At 34.9% G+C, this 20,969-nt stretch overlaps 1 protein-coding gene across 1 annotated transcript in view; it reads right to left on the bottom strand.

The window, feature by feature from the left end:
- Positions 1-20,969, bottom strand: part of GABBR2 (gamma-aminobutyric acid type B receptor subunit 2) — a 780,512-nt gene that overhangs the window by 708,208 nt on the left and 51,335 nt on the right. The gene's annotated exons all lie outside the window — the stretch shown is intronic.

The following is a 20,969-nucleotide window of genomic DNA, read 5'->3' as shown; positions in this document are numbered from 1 at the left end:
GTGGATTACCTTAACTTTTTCTGTGCCTCCGTTTTCCAATATATAAAATTCAAGGGACTCAGTGGCCTCTGAGGTCTTTTTCAGTTTTAAATCTATGATCCTACGATCCATTGGTACCCTGTCTTCCAGCTCAATTAATTAGGTTATTACTCAAGGTTCAGTTCTCAGTTCTCTCATCTTTTATTTCTAGACTATCTCCTTTGGGCACGCCAGCATGTTCTCTTATAAGCCAGAAAGGACAATGAACATTCTGCCCATCAATTCAGCAAAAATAGGTCTACACAATTCTTAGTAGATGACTTAATTTTTTCCTATTGATTTTTGTCCATTCTAGTTCTTCAAAAGAACTCCCAGACTTATCCTCAGCAAGATCACTGGTATGAGCTAAATCTTGACATTCAGCTCAATTCTGACTGTGTAGATATGTCTCTGACCCTCAGTTTTCATGTGTAAAATGGAGGTAAGGATTGTTTTTCTGCCTCAGAGTTGTTAGAGGAATGTATTTGGCAAACGTAAATAAGTACCAGAGAAATGTGAGTTATAATTATTATCCTGTCAGTTTTCTGCTTTTAGTCTAATCTTGGCTGTTCTGGATATGTGTGTTTTTCTCACTAAATTCTTTGTTTACCTTGGATAAACCTCTTTCTCCTGTGCCAGTTTTCTCTCCTCACCAGTATGGATAAATTCAATCTCAGACTGATCCATTTTCATTTCTCTCCTTACTGCAGGTATTACTGAATGCCTCAGAATGAATGAACACTCAGACTGCTTCTTAAAGGCAGAATTATGTTTTTCTTTTACATCATAAATTCCAAATCATATTAATCAAATTACATTAAAAACAATCCCCTCTAGTTCCTGGTATAAAGTGAGAAACATTTATTAAACCCCTACTGTATGTTAAGGGCTATATTAAGCTTTGGTCTTCCCCACATAAAAACAAGACCAGTGAGTTTTTGATAGGCCAATTCAGGCAGTTGCTTCCATAATCTGGAGTGGTAATTTTTCACCAAAGACCCCTCCCTGCCCCAATCAGGGTTCCTTTTTGTTGCCCCTGTAATGGTTGCCTTTGGATAATAAAATTATCTGTGGAAGGAAAAGATGCCAAAGACAACCTCTGTCTATCCACAATGTGGCTGAGGTTGGGTGGGCTCTTTTTGAGAAAATGGATATATATATATGTGTGTGTGTGTGTATGTGTGTGTGTGTGTGTGTGTGTGTAAATGGGGCAATATGACAGGAAAGGTACCAAAGCCAAAAATTGTGGCTGCTTTATCATGTTGCCTAAGAGCAGCAAAATTTTACTCTATTACTAAAGGAAAAAAAAGGTAAAAAAAAAAAAAAGAAGATAAGAATATGAGGAAGGAGTGGGCAGATATTTCGACATTTAAATTTATATGTCACCCATCTCAGAGCTGATTAAAAAAGCCTCATGCAATCTTAGCAAGTTTACATATATTGAAATTATGACACCAATATTATTTTTTATCTAAAAATAATTATCCCACACGTCACTTTTCTTGGAAAATGGTAAGAGAGACTTTTTGGCAAGAGTGACATCTCCAGTGCCAAAGAAATTATGTACAATTTATCAATTATATCTTAGCTCATTTAATCTTTCAGTGTAGTGAAAAGAGGACTGAATATCAAGTCAGAGGGTTTGAATTCCATTACTGTCATTTATTTTCTGTGTGACCTTGAGGGCATAACCTCTTGAGACCTCAGTTCAATCATTTACAAAATGGAGGCTGAGATTAGACTAGGTGACCGCTGAAGGTCACTTGTACCTCTAAAACTACCATCCTGGAATCTGTGTTTAATTAAAAAATAAAACTGTACAAAGAAATCTAATTCCAAAAATATGTGAAAAGTATATTGACCAAGAGGAATTAAAAACCTGATTTTTATAATGCAATTTTACTTTAAATAGTTAATAAATGTAAAAAAGAAATAACAAAGATAAATACAACAGAGCTCATAGGTTAGGTATAGCAGCACTTATAGTCTGTCCAAAGGTCAGCTCTTAAGGAGAGAGCCTTAAGAGATATAAGAGATATGAGCTTTTTCTCCTAAATATAATCCCTTGAAGTGAGAGACAGGAGAACTTCAGAACCATCTTCTCAGACAAAAACCTACTTTGTGGGCAAATCCTCATTTGCACGTGGTTTACCTCTAGAACTTGGACCAATACAGGTTCTGTTATCCACAGATTCACAGTAGCAGAAACTCTACTGAGGTCCTCAGTTCTCCAGAGATACAAAAGCAGGACAATCCTCTCTTGTTCCAATCCCAAATGGGTTGATCCAGAATACGACACATCTATACCAGGACAGTTGAAGGAAAGATCCCAGATTTTTAAGAGAGGAATTTGCTGACTAATTCATAGTATGTGATAATTTACCCCCACTTCATGTCTCTTTTTCTATCATTCTCTTTCTCTCGCTCTCTTTCTCTCTACCTTCTCCCTCTCCCTCCCTCCAACCCCTTTCCTTCTCTCTCTCTCCTCCCTAACCTCCTCTCTTTTCCTTTCTCTCTCTAACTTCTTCTTTCTCCTTCTATCCATCCTTTTTTGTTTTCTTCTTCCCACTTTCTTCCTTCCCTCTTCTTCTTTTCCTTTTTTTCTTTTCTTCCTCTTTACCCTTATTCCTTTTCCTTCCTCTTTCTCTTCTCTATTTCTTTTTATCCATCCTTTTCCATATTTCCCTCTCAAAATTTCCTCTATCCTCTCTTTCACTCTGTTTCTTTTTTTCTTTACTTACTCTCTCTCTTTCCTTATATTCTCTCTCTCCCTCTTTCCCTAAAATTCTGACATTCACTGCATGAAGGAGAATAATATAAAATAAACCTGGAAAAATGATATGAAGATGATTATAAATGGATATAAATTCCAAATGAAGAAGTATACAAGCTATCCTAGGGGCAATTGGGATCCACTAAGGAGACTTGAGCAGAGGAAATGGGATGCTCAGATTTGTGGTCTAGTAATAATTATAATAATAACAATAACAATAGTAAGCATTTATGTGTATAGCAATTTAAGATTTGCAAAGTACTTATATTTGTCAATTCATTTGATTGATTTGGCAGCTATATGGAGAAAGAATTGCAAATGGTAAAGACTGGAATCTGGGAGTCTGATTAAGAGGCTGTTATAATAATCAGTGTGAGAGGTGATTAAAGTCTGGATTAAAGTGCTAGTCATGTGAACAGAAAGAAATAAATGTGAGTCATGGGGAAATAAAATCAAAAATACTTGGCAATCATATGGACATAGTGCGATAAGGGAAAGGGAAGAATCAGCAATGAAACCAAAACTGCAAACTTGAATGACTACAAGGAGAGGGGTACCTTCCATATCTATAGTTGGAGGTACCAAATGTACCTATATTTGGAGAACTAGGTTTCGGGGAAAATAATACGTTCAATTTTGTTGAGCTCATGAGAGGAAAAGAATTTGGTGAGTTGTAAAGTCCAAAAACCTTCATGAATGGAAAAGATATATTATTGGGGAAGTGATGTAGAAATAAAATTGTCCTAAAAGAGTTGGATAGGCAGAGAAAAGATCATTTTGGGAGAGAAGAATATGGATAAAGGTGCAAAACAAAGAAAAAATATGCTTTTGAGAGAGTGTATGTAGGTTAGTCTTGAGCAGCTAAGTGATGGAGTGGATAGAGCACTGGATCTGGAGACAGAAGATGTGAGTTCAAAAGCCAGCCTCAGACATTTACATGCAAGTAATGTGTTTTCTATTTGCCTCAGTTCCTAATCTATAAAATGGCAACACCCTGGAGAAGGAAATGTAAATCAGTCTAGCATCTCTGTCAAGAATTTCCATGAACAAAGTCCATGAGGTCACACATAGTCTGATACAGATGAACAACTGAACAATAACAACAACAACATATAGATCACTCTGACTGGCTTGCCTATATACAAACATGAACTATATAATCTAAGTAAAATGAGAAATGACTGAAGAGATAAATGAAGGTCAATTAAGAAGATAATCAAGTATAAGGCTAAACTGTTTTCCTTTGTTGGTCATTGGGGACCTATTGATGGGTCAATAACTTGACAAAATTATATTTGGTATGACTACTATGACAATAGTATGTGGGAAGAAGGAGGGGGAAGAACAGTTAAATGGCTCCTTCCAAAATCTGGATGTAGAATCGGTATTTCAGAGCCACAAGAAACCCTAGTGATCACCTAAGACATTGGCTTTTACAAATAAAGAAAACTGAGAACAGAAAAGTTGCCTTTTCTAATGTCACAACAATTTAGTAGCAGAAATAGAACTAGAATTATTACCTTTTAATTCTCTCTTAATCTCTTTCTTCATGAGGAGATGAGGTTTTTTTTTCCACTTTTTGGTAGTATTAGGAAACAAAAAGAAGAGATAGATAGTAGAAACACTTTTCTGGGAACTAGATCTGTGATTTCATTGGTACTGTGAACGCAAAGAGGAAATTCAGTCTACCAATGCATATAAGCACTTTCTTTTGGAGACTTGTCTGTCATAAACACAGATAATCATGGCTCCAAGGACAGTTTTCTATTTACTTTCTCTCTTTTGAAAAGAAAAACTAAAGGGACTTGTTGACTGGCAAGATTAGGAATGGGGAGAAGGAAAAAGATATAAACCTATGAGGTTTCATATTGGGTCATAGAACTTTAGAACTGGAGGTCTTGGAGATCATTTCCTCTCAGCCTTTCCTTTTACAGATGAGAAAACTGAAACCCAGAGAAGTTTCATAGAATGTTGACATTATTAAAATAAGAGAGTTGGGAGGAGAAGCTAGTGTAGAAGATAGGCAAGTGAGTTAAGTTTAGGCTTTTACAGGACATCAGAGTACAAAAATAAATTTAATAGTAAGTTACTGATGTATAGAGATAGAGAGAAGTCAGACCTAAAGATAATTGTCATGGTTGATGAATTTGTTGAGTAATGCATGGGCTGATCTCTCATATCTAATCAACACAGAAAAAATGATATGCCTTAATAGTTTCACAGAATACAAGGTTCTCTTTGTATTTATATAATCTAGGCCTGAATTCAGGAAGATTCATGTTCCTGAGTTCAATTTTGGCTTTAGACATCTCCTACATGTGTGATCCTGGACAAGTCATTTAACCTTCTTGGCCTCAGTTTCCTTATCTGTAAAATAAGCTGGAGAAGGAAATAGCAAATACTCCACTGTCTTTGTCAAGAAGACTCCAAAGGGGTCATAAAGAGTAGGAGGTGACTGAAAAATGACCAAACAACAACAGTTCACCCTGGTCTGACTCCCTCTGTAACACTGTTATTTCCTAAGTACCACATATCAGACCATTGAATAGATAAATATGCACACATATAGACCTAGATGCACATATATTCTATACATGTTTATATTACTTACATGAACACATAATTTATACTTTTTTACCTTGTAACTAAACCTAATTACATAAATCACTACAAAAAGAATATTAAATTAGAACAGTTAAGCAAAATAACATAAGAGTATTGTAAGCAACCTTACATTCTATAAGTTATGTGTTTTAGCTTTAGCAAGTTAGTTTGAATATTATCTATTTTTTGATCTATGTTCTATGGTTTTGTAATATTGTCTTCATTCATACAGTAATATGCACAGTATATACTTGATAATTGCTTGTTAATTAACAGTTGCAGTTAATATGTATATTGGTCTTTGACTTTCTTATTTTATATTACTTTATAGATTTAAAAGGTACCAGAGATCTCAGTAGTTATATATTCTAACCCACATCCAAAAAGAATCCTTACTAATGCTCATCTAAGCTCTTTTCAGAAACACCATGTCCTGAAGCAGCCCAATTCCTTTTGGATAGCATTAATTGTTGGAAAGTTTTTCCTGACATGAAGCCTAAATTTGTCTCTTTGCAACTTCCACCCACAGCCCTCTGGAGCCAAACATAATAAATCTAATCTCTCTTCCACATGACAGACCTTCAAATACTTGCAGACAACAATCATGCTCCATTTCCAGAGTAGTTCCTTCTTTAAATTAAATGTCCCTAGGTCTTTCAACTGATTTTCATATCACTTGGACTCAAGAATCTTCAGTAACTTTGTTGACTTCATGTGTATTTTTGGTTTCTTTGAATCTGTCATATTTTATCAATCTCTATAGTATTATAATAATATTCATAAATTTTTCCAACCATTTCTTATTTGGGGGTTTAATAGTTTTTACTCTGTTTTTATTATTATATATTATGTTGCTATGAATATTTTCAAACAGATTTTAAAGAGGCCTTTTCTTTCTGTAATAACCTCTTTGTTGTATCAGAGTATGCAAAAAGTAGCTCTTCTTATGTAATCCCAAAGTGTTTTTTTCATTTCAAACTCCACCAGCAATGTAGGGTTATTTTTTTCAATTTGAAGCTCTAGAAATTCTGTTTAAAAATGAGATTAACTTGGTATAATGTAATCTTGATGAAACTATATTGTTTCTTAGAGAACCACTTCCCCTTCTAAGTTCTCTCAAACTGTCCCTTTAACAATATGGTCTAGAATTTTGCTAGGAATAAAAACTATCGATTATCCTTCAGTTTGGAGAACCCATCTTTTTTCAATAAGATTATCTATCAAAGGTGGGTATTATGGAATCATGGGTAAAATAAGATCTAAACAATATCATCTTGTTTCAATCAAGGAGTTCTGGTGAGGGTCTCACACTTTATTTATGACTTTATCATATCAGCAGCCTTGGGTTCCAGGGCAAAAGACACCTTGTTCATTTCCCTCTCTGCTGCCTCTAACAAACTGGTAAGAGTACAACAGGTTCAAAACACCATCTATTTTTATAACTTCTTCAAAAATAATGTTAGACCTTCATCAGTACCAACAGATGCCTTGCTCTAATTCTGCTTGGGAGGATGTGGGAGGACTTGGAGTGCTTTGAAACTGAAATTGAATCCTGTTGTTGACTCAGCAAAATGGCAGTCTTTTCCTTGCAAAATTATTTGCTGGTAGAGGTGCATTCTTCTCTGTGGCAAGGAAGATTCCAGATACCTAGCATGGTTTAAATTCTAGCTCATAGGAGTCAAATACATCTTGTCACAGATGCTATTCCTATTTAACAGAACAAAAACATTTCAGAATTTGCTTTTTTCCTTGAAATTTCAGAGCCTTTGGGAAATTTACAATGGGATTTCTATACCTCTACTCAGATACTATACAAATAATAGGGCCCCTATTGTTTGCCTTCTGAGTTTTGTATGCATTCTGCTATTTATGGTAGCCCTCACACTCTGCTAGGATGTATAAGAGATCATTACAATTAGAGAAAGTATAGCTACAAGTCTTTTTTTTTTTTTTAAATCAGTTCTTTTCCTTGTCATTCTTCAAACCTCCATGATCCTTACTCATTATCAGTCAGTCAGCAACATAGACTCTTGGAGGATGTGAGAGAACTCTTTAGGCAATATATCATGCTTTGTATATCATAGGCATAGAGTAATGTAAAAATCTATAGATTCTTGCCTTTTATGGCCTCCACAACCTGATCCTTCTCTATCAAATCTTCTCTCCCATTATTTCCCAAGTATTGCAGAAAGCTGACAAGTCTTCTCAGGTGAGTGGAAACATACCATTTAGAAAGCATTTTAACATGTTTACTATGGCCCAAGTACTGAGGATACTCAAATACAAAAATAGATCTGTGCTCTCATCTATTTAAAAGTTTCTTCCAATATGGCAGGTGGCAATCCATCCATGCATGTTGCTCCCAAGCATGTTTATCCACATTTTCCCATAACTTTATCACAGAGAGTCCACCCAGTATGCTGCTTCTCCTGTTTTTAACATTGGTGAGACAAATAGAATTCTCTGGTTATTCATCTATTTTTCTTCACCCTTGCCAAATAATCATCTCTTTATATCTCCTTGGTTCAGACACTTGATTAGTTTTAGCCCTACTTGAGCTCAGAACTCCCCACTTGTGGGTCTACAGGCTTGTACTACTAGATCTTGTGAATCTTGAATGATTTTGGTGTGTGGACGAGGGACTGTTGTTCTACAAAAGCTTGTAAGATAGTGTTTTGTTTTGTTAAAACAAATGCTATTTTGTAGTCAACAATAAGTCCAATGAGATTTTATATTCTTCATATCTTTCAATTAATTATGAAAGGGTAATGATGTGTTCTATTGTTGAAAATATATTCTTGTGAAAACTTATTCCCTTCCAATTCTCTCATTAATGATGTCTTTTATTCATGTATAGATAATTCCCTTAAATTTTCTTAAATTTAATTCCCTTAAATTAGATAAAATATCTAATTTTATCCTCATTATTATCCCCATTTTGCAGATGAGGAAACTATAAAATACTGTTTTTCTTGCTTTCAGACATGGGATAAAGTCCACTCTGCTCATTTCTTTCTTTGTGTTTCTATAAGTCATCCTTCCATTAGTTACATTTCTATTCCTTTGTATAGAAGTAAGAGCAGGCACTTAGTTTGAAAATTATTGATGTTCTGTTGGTCATCTTTTTTTCCATATTAGTAAGGTTCAAGATTTTTTTTCGTGACTTTGGCAGCTTTCCCTTCTTTGTGTGTTGAGCTTTCAACACTGCACAATTGTAATGCCATTAGCACAAATTTTTGTATATTTATTTGGTGTAATCCACCTACTTTTCCCATCTTTTTTTCTTTTTAGTGCCACTTTTCTCTCCTTTATAAATATATGTTACTATAATGTTAAGGTCCAAGTGTGATGGCTTCACCATTCTTTCTGATGAAAAGATTTTTAGAGTATTTTTTTGACAAATCATTTTCTTTTCTTCTATTTATGCTTCTCTTTACATTTTTATCCTTCATTGCCCTTGAGATGTCACTGATTATTTAGATATCTTGTCAAGTTTTTCTTTAAACTAGTTTTCCATTGTTTATTTCTATCTTATTAAATAACATACTGCTTATAATCATACTCCTTTGTGAGATTTTTTACAACAATCTAAGCCAAATATTTTCTAACTAAGCCATTTTTAAGGCTTTTTTTGTGTCCTTGCTATGGCAATTAATTCACATTAATTCAGCTTCTGGATGAAATGATTATGGTCACTGTCAATATTGTTTCTCTTTTCCATTTCCCATTTTGGATTATCTGTTTCTTATTTAAATAATTTAGAGTTAAGTTGTTTCAAGTGTGTATTTTATATTTTTCTCATTATAATTCTTCCTTCCTGGTTTAAAAAATAATTCTGATCTTAACTCTGACAAGTCAATAGCCTGACTGTACACAGACAGCTGCCTCAGGGATAACTCCCACATCAATAACAAGTCTTTTCCTGTCTGTTAAAATATAATCTGTTTTGCACTTTATGGTGTTATTTGGTGCTCACTATGTTCAGTATCTGCCAATTCTTTTCTCAAAGAAACTGATCATAATATGAAAGACATGAGCTTCTGTTTAATCTAAAATCTTTGGCCTTTCTTGTATCTTCTTCCAGAACCATGCATTCCCATATATTTTCCCCTTATCTTTTTTCTACCCTTGCATTTAAATTATCAAGTATCAGAATGAATGTTGATTTAATTTAGATGTTCTTCTTTCTCTAGCTTTTCATCCTCAGCAACTGATGTTGATGCTTAAGCTATGATTATTTTCATGGTAATCATTTAGCATATACAGAGGCAGCTGGTAACACAGATATAAAGTACTGGGCTTGGGGTTAGGAAGACCTGAGTTCAAATTTGGCCTCAGATAATTACTAGTGACAGGGAGAAGTCATTTGAATTCTGTTTGTGTCAATTTCCTCAACAAGGATAATAATTATCTCAAATGAGGAGAATGGTACCTACCTTACAGAATTTTTCAGAGGATGAAAGAGAGTAAAAACTTACTAAAAACAAACACAATAAATACAATACCTGCCACATAGTAGGGACTATATAAATACTTATTCCTTCCTTTTTCCTTCCTCCATAATTAATAACCATAGAGACAGCATTTATTTAGTGTCTGAAGGTTTGCAAATTATTTTACAAATATCTAATTTTACCCTCATTATCATCTCCATTTTGCAGATGAGGAAACTAAGGTAGACAAAAATTAAATTACTCAGGGTCATACAGTTAGTAAATATCCAAGGCAATATTTAAACTTTGGCCTTACTAACTCCAAGTCCTATGAGCTATCCACTATAGCACCTAGCTCCTTCTATTAGTTAACAATATTATTTGTCATAGTATTGTAATACATGATAACCAAGTATTCCACACACAAAAAAAAAACCTATTTTTTTGTGTTTTCAGACATGGGATAAAGTCCACTCTAATCATTTCTTTCTTTGTGTCTCTACAAGCCATCCTTCCATTAGTTACAGCTTCCTTTTTGCTTCTGGTTTTGTTTAAATCAAGAATGTCAAAAAATGAGATAATTCAAAGTCCTTCACTGAGTCCTACTCTGTGAAAATGACCATGGATCACAAAGGCTATAGCAATAGAGCCTAAGCTTTGGAAGGATCTACTTGTCTTAAAATTCTTTTTTTTCCCCTTTAACAAACTTTAATTTTTCTCAATGAGTATTAATACATATGTATCTGAAACTGAATATTTCAACATTTTAAAGGGTTATTTTATTTTATATAAAGCTTTTTATTTTCAAAACATATGCATGCACAATTTGACAGCATTGACCCTTGCATAACATGTGTTTCAGATTTTCTTCTCCTTCCTCCCACCCCCTTCCCTAGATGGCAAGCAAGCCAGTATATATTAAACATGTTAAAATATATGTTAAATCCAATGTGAGTTAGCATATTTATATAATTCTCTTGCTGCACAAGAAAAATCAGATCAAAAAAGAAAATAAATGAGTAAGAAAACAAAATGCAAGCAATCAACAACAAAAAGAGTGAGAATGTTATATTGTGATCCACATTCAGTTCCCACAGTTCTCTCTCTGGATATAGATGGCTCTCTTCATCACAAGATCATTGGAACTGGCCTGAATCATCTCATTGTTGGAAAGAGCCACATCCATCAGAATTGATTATTGTATAATCTTGCTGTTGCTGTGTACAATAATTTTCTGGTTCTGTACATTTCATTTAGCATCAGTTCATGTAACTCTCTCCAGGCTTCTCTAAAAATCATCCTACTGATTATTTAAAATTCTTTAAGTATGGTATTAACAATGGACCAAATCTATTTTCTGAAGCTAACCTAACTAGTGAGTGAAATATCATCAAGAACTTGGTCACCTGATGATATATATACATATATATAAAGGGGTGTGTGTGTGTGTGTGTGTGTGTGTGTGTGTGTGTGTGTTGTGTTTTGGCCATGTCAACACATGAAACAAAGAAAAATGAGAAAATTTCCCTTGGGTCTCTGTGTTCACACTTCTATTTATGCAGTGATGTAGGAAAGAAGGCTGAGGGAACTTAAGTCACATCATTATTTAAACCACCAATAAATTTCATTTGATTTTTGGCACATGTGAGACCTTTGTTTAATAACCAAAAAATGGATATTCTTGTGGAGAACCTGGACCTGGTCAATGTTGGCATTCTTGCTCTAAATAAAACCAGAAGGCAGTATAAAAACAAAGATAAAAATGAAACAATTCTTGTCTTGAGGAACTTATTTTCTGCTGGTAAGAAGGAGAGAGAATAATACAAACAGTGAAAAGCAAATGCAAAATATAAAAAAAGTAGAAACTAAGTAATTTCCAGAGGGATGGCACTAGAAAATGAAGAAATCAGGATAGGTCATTGGTAAGAGTTGGCACTTGAAGTTCATTTTGAAGGAAATTAGGGGATATATACAAAGCAATCTATAAATAGGATAAATGGGAAATGATTAAAAGAGGGAAAACACTGGAAATAAGAGGGATTGGAGTGTAGAATGTGGTTCTTTAGTTGGGAATTAAAAGCAGTATGGAACAGTCAAGAAGTCATTGTCACTGAATCAAAATAATGTGTAATAGGGAGAAAGTATAAGAAGACTGTTGCTGTTTGTCTTTTGTTCTTGAAGAGAAACAATGACTTCATGAGGATGCTATCTTAATTTGGGCATGACTTAGACTTATAAGGTAGCAAAGGGAATAGGTTGTAAAGGGCTTTGAATGCCAAACAGCATATTGTATTTGTTCCTGGAGATAATAGGAAGCTCTGGAGCTTATTGAATAAGGTCTGTTTTAGGAAAATCACATTAGTAGCTAAATGGAGAAAGTATTGGCATGGGGACAGGCTTGGGACAAGCAGACTTACCTATAGGCTATTTGCAATAATCCAGGTTTGAGGTGATGAGAACCTGTACTAGAGAAATGGTGGGGGTCAGAGAAGGAAAGGGGAACTAAACCATCCCCATATTCAAGGGATGTTGCAAAGGCAAAATCTTCAGATTGGATATTGGGTGGGGGGCAGGAAGGATGAGATATCTTGAGGAGTCATCACTGAGATGACTCCTACATTGTAAGCTGGGGGGACTGGGAGGATGATGTTGCCCTCTACAGTAATAGGGAAAGAGGGAGGTGGGAAGAGTTTAGGGGGAAAGATAATGAGTTTGGTTTTGGACATAATGAGTTTAAAAATCTTATTGGACACCAAGGCCACCTCACTGGTAAATGTCGAAGGCAAGATTTAAATTCAAGTCTTCTTGATCTCAAACCTAGAGCTCTTCTCACTTTCTACCCAGCTGTCTCAAACAGATCAGGAAATTAAGGTTGAGAGTAGTTAAATAACTTGCTGAAAGTCACACAGTTGATAAATACATGAGACTGGATCTGAACTCAGATTTTCCTGTCTCTAGCTGCTTCTAGAAAATCCTTTCCCTGTTTCTTCATATCTTAATCATCCTTCAAGGCTCACCTCAAGTCCTACCTTCTTGTTTAAGCCTTCCTGAGGAAACCAAATTTTATCTCTTTGTCTTTCCCAACTTTTCTCTTGCTCTTGCTATCTGCAATCAAATAAAAATCAACTCCAAATCATACACATTCAAAGATGTGTCTCTCTCCCCCAACCAATGTCAGTTGGAGCACTATCTTCAATGCTTCAGTGTAGCTTCTAGGTTACTTAGAAAAAAGCATCAAGTATAAAATATGGAAGCTAGCTATCCTATGCCATTGCCAAGCATTCAACAATAAGTCTTTTGGCATCAGACAACCATTTTTTCTTTAAAAACTATGATAAGCTCACAAATCAAAATTTCTCATTATACAATTGTATCTTTTCACAAAGTACTTTGATGAATAGACTTTCTCTCTGCTGTTGCCATTCAGGCAGTTTTTTTTTTTTTTTTTTAATAATGAGATTAGTAATACAGGAATTGGGGAAAGCTGCAATTAGTGTTTGATAAGTACTTTGTGCCCATAATTCAAATGTCGATGATGTTGTCATTCAGTTCCCTAAGATGCAAATATGATACCAAACTCATCTGGGCTGCTGAATGAAATGACTTACCACATTTATGGTCTCTCAAATAGCTTAAGTGGGGAGTTGAATTTCATGGGCTTTCCACCCCCAAACTTTTGACAAAGCTTCCTTATTAACAGCCCACAAATCAAGCCCATAATCTCATACCCACTAGCTCAAAGTCTCTCAGAGCACATGCTTTCCAAATGTCAAAGGCCAGATTTGTATTTATATGATTGTATTTCAAAATATTTCAATGAGCCTATAAGTATAACTTTCCTGTAGCATCAGCTATGCATAATTTCTAATGATAGACAAACTTCTGAAATAATATTAACAAAACCAGTGAATGCACACATTTCAATACTATAATATGAAATCATTATATATTTGTCCTTCAAAAGAAGAAAAAAGGCAATCAAATTTGCTGTATGTTCCTTGTTAAGTGAAATAAGTAAGAACAGTAAAGGGAAAGAAAAATAGTTCATTTTAGCATGAAATTTAACTTATTTTGAAGATGTATTTCTAAGTAAAAATATACTTATTAGTCAACCCATGACAAATGAAAACTCCTCATACCAGCACAGCAAGAATATCAGTGCAGGCAGAACCACGGGAGTGGGAAGGAAGCATTTTGAAACCAGAAAAATTCTAGAACTCTGTAGCATTATCATTTTGCTCTATTATGAAAAGATCTCACCTGAACCTCTTTTCTTCCCTCTTTCTAAGATGGCTAACTCTGCAACTGCAGTAAAATAGGCCAGATTCCAAGATCCACTCAAAAGTTCTGGATTTGGATTTTTTTAGGCTTTAGTTTTTGTTTCTTGGTTGATTTTTTGCTGCCTATAAAATGGAAGAAAAGCTGATGTCATCATTAGGGCTCTGGACAACAACTGCTGCTTTCTTGTCCACATAAATCAAATACTCTGCCTCCCTGATTTTGGTAATAGTGTGCATTATTGGAAGATTGACCCTCCTAGGGAAGCTTACAAGAAAACAAATAGTCTGCACATTTCTTTATAGAGTATTTTCTTATCTATATCAACCACTATTAATGGAGCAGCTATTATACACAAAGTTCTATATCATCTATCATAGGTATCATGGCTAAAAAGAGGTATAACCTATGATTTTTATTTTCAAGTAATTTACAGTCAAGAAGGAAAGCTAAGGCACAGAGGAAAAGTTATGTGACAACACAAGAATTAAATTGCAATACAACAGATAACCATAAAAGATAAGTCACAATGTACTCTCTGTCTCTGTCTCTCTCTCTCTCTCTCTCTCTCTATATATATATATATATATATATATATATATATATCATGCAATATAGTACATATGCCACATAATGTTGCATGGGAGATAGAAATACAGTAACACCACTGGAAGTGACCTATATTCTATTAAATTCAACAGATATTAATTAGGTACCTACTATGTTCAAATAATATGCCAGAGACTGAGGACAGAAAAAAAAAGAGTGATACAGTCCCTTCCCTCAAGGACCTTCCATTCTACTGGAAGAAAATAACATGTACACAGAAAAGTAAACTCAAACTGATTTAATGAAGAAGAACTAGTGTGGATCAGAAGGCCTCATATAGTAACTAGGGCCTGAGATATAATTTGAAAAAGGAGGACATGAGGAAGGAAATAACCTAGAACAATTTCTCCATACTTTTAAAAATCTAAACAATAAGTAAAATAATAAATCTAATCATGATTTTCAGTATTTTCCCATTTTCATGGTATAAATGTTCACACAAAAATTTTAACAATTGACTCTCATAAGGTAATTTGAGCTGGTTTCAGCATATCGTAAGTACAGATATGTGTTTTGTACAAAATGGCAATAGTATGTAGAATGGATTGGAGAAGGGATTTGGATTTGGAGATATGAGGTTTTTATTTGCCTATTAATTATTACATGAGATAATTTCCTTCATGAGGATGCACATCAGAGGGATGTTTACCATCATTATCATTACCATCATCATTATCTTATACAACACTTTAAAGTTTTCACTGTATCTTACAAATGCATATCTTACAGACATTCTCATTCTATCTTCACAACAGTCCTTTGTTATAGATGCTACCTCCATTTCATAGAGGAGTAAATAGGCAGAAAGATTAATGAATTTGCATATGATCATCTGGCTCATGAATATCTGGGGGGTAGGAATTGAACTTGATTTCTATTGAATCCAAGTCCAGTGCTTTTAATCATAATATTTACATCTATTACATCCATATCTGTTTATCATATCCTATGAATAGCAGATGGAACTTGGGAAGGAGCTTTGGCAGACCACCACTAGGGCATAGTTATAGTCTGAGGCAACAGGATATGAGAAGGAACCACATTCATATTTGGGATGCAAAACCAGAATTGAATTACAGTCAAGGTCAGCAAAAACCCATCAACCACTATTAATGGAGCAGCTACTATGTACAAAGTTTTAAATCATCTATAATAAGTACCAAGACTAAAAAGAGATATAGCCTATGATCTTTGTTTTCAAGGAATTTACAGTCAACATAGAAAGATAAGGCACAAACAGAGGAAAAGTTATGTGACAATACAAGAATTAAATGGCAGTATAACAGATAACCATAAAAGATGAGACACAATGTAGTACATATACCATCCAAGACCATAGACAGTGAACGTGATTGATTCAGAGTAGAGACAGACAGAGACAGAGTCACAACAGAGAGACAAAGATACAAAGAAAGGAGACACAGAGATGAAATTGTCAGAGGAACCTGCATAGAGGAAGAAGGAATTGAGTTTGTTATTAAAAGATGTGTGAAATTTGTATATGAAGGGAAAAAAGGAGAGAAGGTGGTGGGACTAGCTTAAAAAGACGACAAAGATGTTAAAGCTCAAGCATTGTGGGGAAATAAGAGCAAATCAGTTATAATGGCAATGTAGGGCTAGTGGAAATAATATTAGAAAAGCAAGAAGACTAAGTTTGAGCCCTATCTCCTCCTTATTTGCTACATGACCTTGGCCAAGTCCATTTAATTTATCAATCATTTATTAAACACCTACTGTGAGCAGAGCCTTGCTTTAGGTTTTAGGATAGGCATTCAGTATTAGAAAATGTAACGGACAAACATCTTAAAATAATAATATAATAAATATACCAAAAAATGTCATTTACATAGGCCTTCAAAGTTTAAAAAGCAATCTAATACATTAACTCATTTGATTCTCACAGTAGTCCTATGGGGTAGATAGAGCCTATTATCCTATCCCAATTCATGGACTATAAAACTAAGGTTTAGAAAAAAAGATGACCTTGCTAATCTTCCCCCTCTCATTCCCTGGTCATAATCCTGTGAGGCAGCTATTATGGGTATTATGAGGCTAATAATATCTCTAATAGGTATTATTAGTCTCATTTTGGAGACAAGGAATATGGACTTTGAGGGGCTGGGTGACTTCCTTTTGGTCACAAAACTAATAGAAGTCAGAAGTTGAATTGAAGCCCAGGTGTTCTGGCCTCCAAATTCAACATATTAAATTCCATAATGCTGCTTTAATGGCTCCTTTGTAAGTATCCTCCCTCTCTTTAAGTGTGTGTGATATGGGGAAAGAAGAGGTCCCTCACAGCTATAGTTGTATTATAATTATAAGGTGTGATTTAAAACATCAGTATTTTCCCTGAAAACTAGTCATCTTCCCCTTAAAGATACAATTTTAAACTTTTGCTGCAAACCTATGGTGTGATTCATCCTATGCTGGTTAGCCAAAATCTTTTCCAATTCAGTTTCATCACAAAAATTAGTTAAGCTCTTCTTATGTGCAAGGTACTATGCTTGGTAATAGGTGAAAAAGATAGAAAATTATACACAGTTTATAATTTAAGGATTGTACTTTAAAAAAGCACTTCCAATTTTATGGTGGAAATCTATAGGGAAAAGTTATTCAATTTGAAAGAATTCTTTGTATAGCCAATTTGCTGAAGTATAGCTACTTCATAAAGTGAGTCTTACATTTAGCTGCCAATCAAGCAAAAGAGACTGTCTTATCTATTCATTTTCTTTTCTATTTGTATCTGCACTGGGCATAATAACAGTTTAATTAAAAATGGGTGTGTGGGGGCTGTTGTCCTGAACCAAGGCCAGAGTCAGGGAATGAATATAGTCAATAGGTCCAGAATTCTCTGAGATTATTCAGAGAGCTCATGGTCAAAGGTTTTGATCTACAAAGACAAATGTAGTCAGATTTCTGAGAAAAAAAATCACAGACGGCTGGACTTAGAGCTTGATTAGAGTGAAATTAACAGTGACCAAAGTCTTGTGAATGTTAGGGGATGATTTTTGCTTTCCCCTTTTTTAATGATAATTTAATACAATTGCTGGCATATACTAAAAACTTAATAAATGTTGACTGACAATAGGCCAAGGCAGAGTCTCCTCATTATCATCATCACCATCATAATTAACATTTATGTAGTACCTTCTGTATGCCAAGTACTATTCCAAGTACTTTATAAATACTATGTCCTTTGACCCAATAACCCTGAGAGTTAGATGCTATTTTTATCCCCATTTTATAGTTGAGAAAATTGAAGCAAACAGAGATTAAATGATTTGCTTGAGCAATATGTGACACTGAATTTAATCTTAAGTCTTTCTGACTCTGACCCATTCTGTTACCTATCTGCTCCAAATCATGTTTTAAGATAGACACTGGAATTCTCATTTCACTCAACAAAAGAAGTCCACTCCTTTCTCTCCAACATGTGGTCTTACATAGTTTTGTAGACTACAGAGAGGTTAACTTACCAAGAATGACATTGCTAGTATGGGTCAAGAGGCAGGAAGACTCAAACCAACATTCTATTCAATCTATTTTGCCTCTTTTCACTTTTATTGGTAAAATAAATATGACAAATCCTTACTAGTGAAATAGTGGGAGTCACAAACTAGGCAAAGGGATGAGAACCCATGGCAGAGACAGAACAGGACAAGACAGAAGTGTGGGTTGATAAACCAGAAGACAAATAAGATAAAGGAATAAATTAGCAGAGGATAGAAAGGAAAGACAGCTAAGACTCAGAATTCCTCAGAAGGGGTTTTAAATTGCAGAATAGGCAGCGAGGTGAAGCAGTGAATAGAATTCCTGGCTTGGAGTCAAGAAGATTCATTTTCCTGAGTTCGAATCTGTCCTCAGATCCTTACCAGCTGTGTGATCATGAGCAAGTTACAAACCTATTGACCTCATCTGTAAAATAACTGCAGGAGAAAATGGCAAAAGACTCCAAGAAGACTCCAAAGGAGCTCACAAAGAGTTAGATACAATTAAACAACAAATGTTTCACAATGAATGAATGAATAATGAATAACAAAGTACTTAAATGATTACCATTATGAAAACACAGAACTGTTATGATACAAATGGAAAACTAATAGACCCTGTTCTCAAGAAGTTCACTTTCTAAAAAAGGGTAAGACCACAAAGAACAAACAAACAAACAAACAAACAAAGAGAACAAAGTACTAGGGAGCTGGGAAAATGGCCAGAAAGATAAAGCTTTGAGAATAGGAATTACATTGATCACATTCTTGTTAAATCTTTTGGCGTCTAGTTCAGTACTCCACATAACCTGGGTTCTTGATAAACACCTAACAAAAGCTCATTTTTATTGATGGTTTGGAATCAAAGCATTTCCATACAGAATAATTCTCTGTAACAGGTTTCTGAACTACCTGTCATATCAGAGAATGGAAGAAATTTAAACTCAGGTCTATATGATTCTAAGTCTAACAAGTCACTGGTGATCTAGAGGAGTTCCATGCTTCTTTTTGGAGAATGGAGAGAATAAAGGATCCTTCTTAGTGGTTGGCTTTCAGGCTTCAGGATGCAGACAAACTTATGAAGCAAAAGAAAATATCTTCAATGAGTACTGAAGAGGCCCTACAATAACTGTGGTGGCAGACAAACTGTGAAGTTCAATATATTGCCTTGTTAATTTTTAGTCTAAGCTGAGCTGGTAATATAGTGATTCACAAAGTAATCAGAGATATTCTAGTTTTTGGTCTGAGACCTCAGCAAGCAAATATATACCAATTCAACAGCACATTGTGGAGAAATATAAAATGTAGGTGTTATGTATGGTCCCTGACTTTTTAGAGCTTACAAGTACAACATCTTTAGAGATAAATGCAGTATGCAGTAACATAAAATAAGCACACAACAGAGATCCCTCCTTACCACCCCCACCCCCAAATGGTATGTGACATTGGAGGGCAAAGTACATCATCTTCAGGCAGAGTTGTAGAAAACACTGCAGAGGAGGTAAAATTGACATGACACTTTAAAAACTGAATAATTTTTCACAATGAACAGAAGAAGAAAGACATTCTAAGGAGAGAGAACAATAGCATGAAACAAAACAAAACAACAAAAAAAGAAACTTCAAATATGTTCTAGGGACAGAAAATATATGGGATATTGGATTTAGGACTTAGATAAATGGAAGAGAATAAAAATGGCACCTTATTATTGGATGGACTGCCTGTCCCAGCAGTCTCAAGTCTAGACATAGAGAGAACAACATACTAGCTTGGGGTTTTGATTGAGGAGCTCTCCTAAAGGAGAATTTGAACCCCAACAATAGAGTACTTCTAACTCATCTCTCTGTGAAGTACACTGACTTTTGAGCTTGCAATAACAGTTAACAAACTCCTCAGGGACCATAGAATAAATCTTGCCAAGTCTTGTCACAGACCTCTTGCCAGCTCATGAATATGCCATGATTTAGGAAAGGCAGTGGTAGGGAAAAAAGCACTGGCCTTAGAATAAAGGGAGAGGAGATTCAGATCTTGACTCTAAGCACCTAATCACTGTTTATTCAAAGGAAAGTCCTTTTACTTACCTCTTTGAGCTCCACTCTCTTCATCTGCAAAAGAGGACGATATTGTCACTAGCTACCTCATAGGGTTGTTGTGAGGGAAGGATTTTGTGAACTTTGAAGTGTCATGTAAAATGTAAGCAAATTTAATGAAACAGTAAACAAGTAAGTTCCTATAATATACAAGGCATTGTGCTAAGTGCTTATGCTACAAAGACAAAACTAGAAGCCACTCCTGCCTTCAAGTTCAAGATTAGCTAGAACATAGGGCATATAAAAAGGAGAGGGATCATTGGTATCATTAGTGGTGGTTGATTTTTTTCACTAAGGTGGTCCATTTTATTATAGTTCATTCACTTTCTCTATCCTTGCTTCTTCAAAATTATTAGAGTATCAGTGCAGTACTCAAGTGGTCCAGCTGTTAATCTTTACCCTCATCACATGACTTCCCAAGAAGATCCTTCAAATACCTTCAAAATCAATCTACCCTTTTGATCCTTAATGCTTAAGTTATCTCAGGATAACCCTTCTCTAAAAAGAGTTAAATCAAGGTATTGACCACATCCTTAATTGGAAGGAGATTCAGGAATTGGGCTACCATCTGATAGTCTAGGACAACTACAGGCTAGAACATCCCTTTTCAGCATCAACATAGCACATATGTGTCCTGGCCAGCATGGAAGCTGTGTATTCCCAGACAAACAAGGAC

Source organism: Sarcophilus harrisii, chromosome 1 (genome assembly GCF_902635505.1).
Source record: "Sarcophilus harrisii chromosome 1, mSarHar1.11, whole genome shotgun sequence".
NCBI lineage: Eukaryota > Metazoa > Chordata > Mammalia > Dasyuromorphia > Dasyuridae > Sarcophilus > Sarcophilus harrisii.
This window is presented reverse-complemented; position numbering and strand designations above follow the sequence as displayed.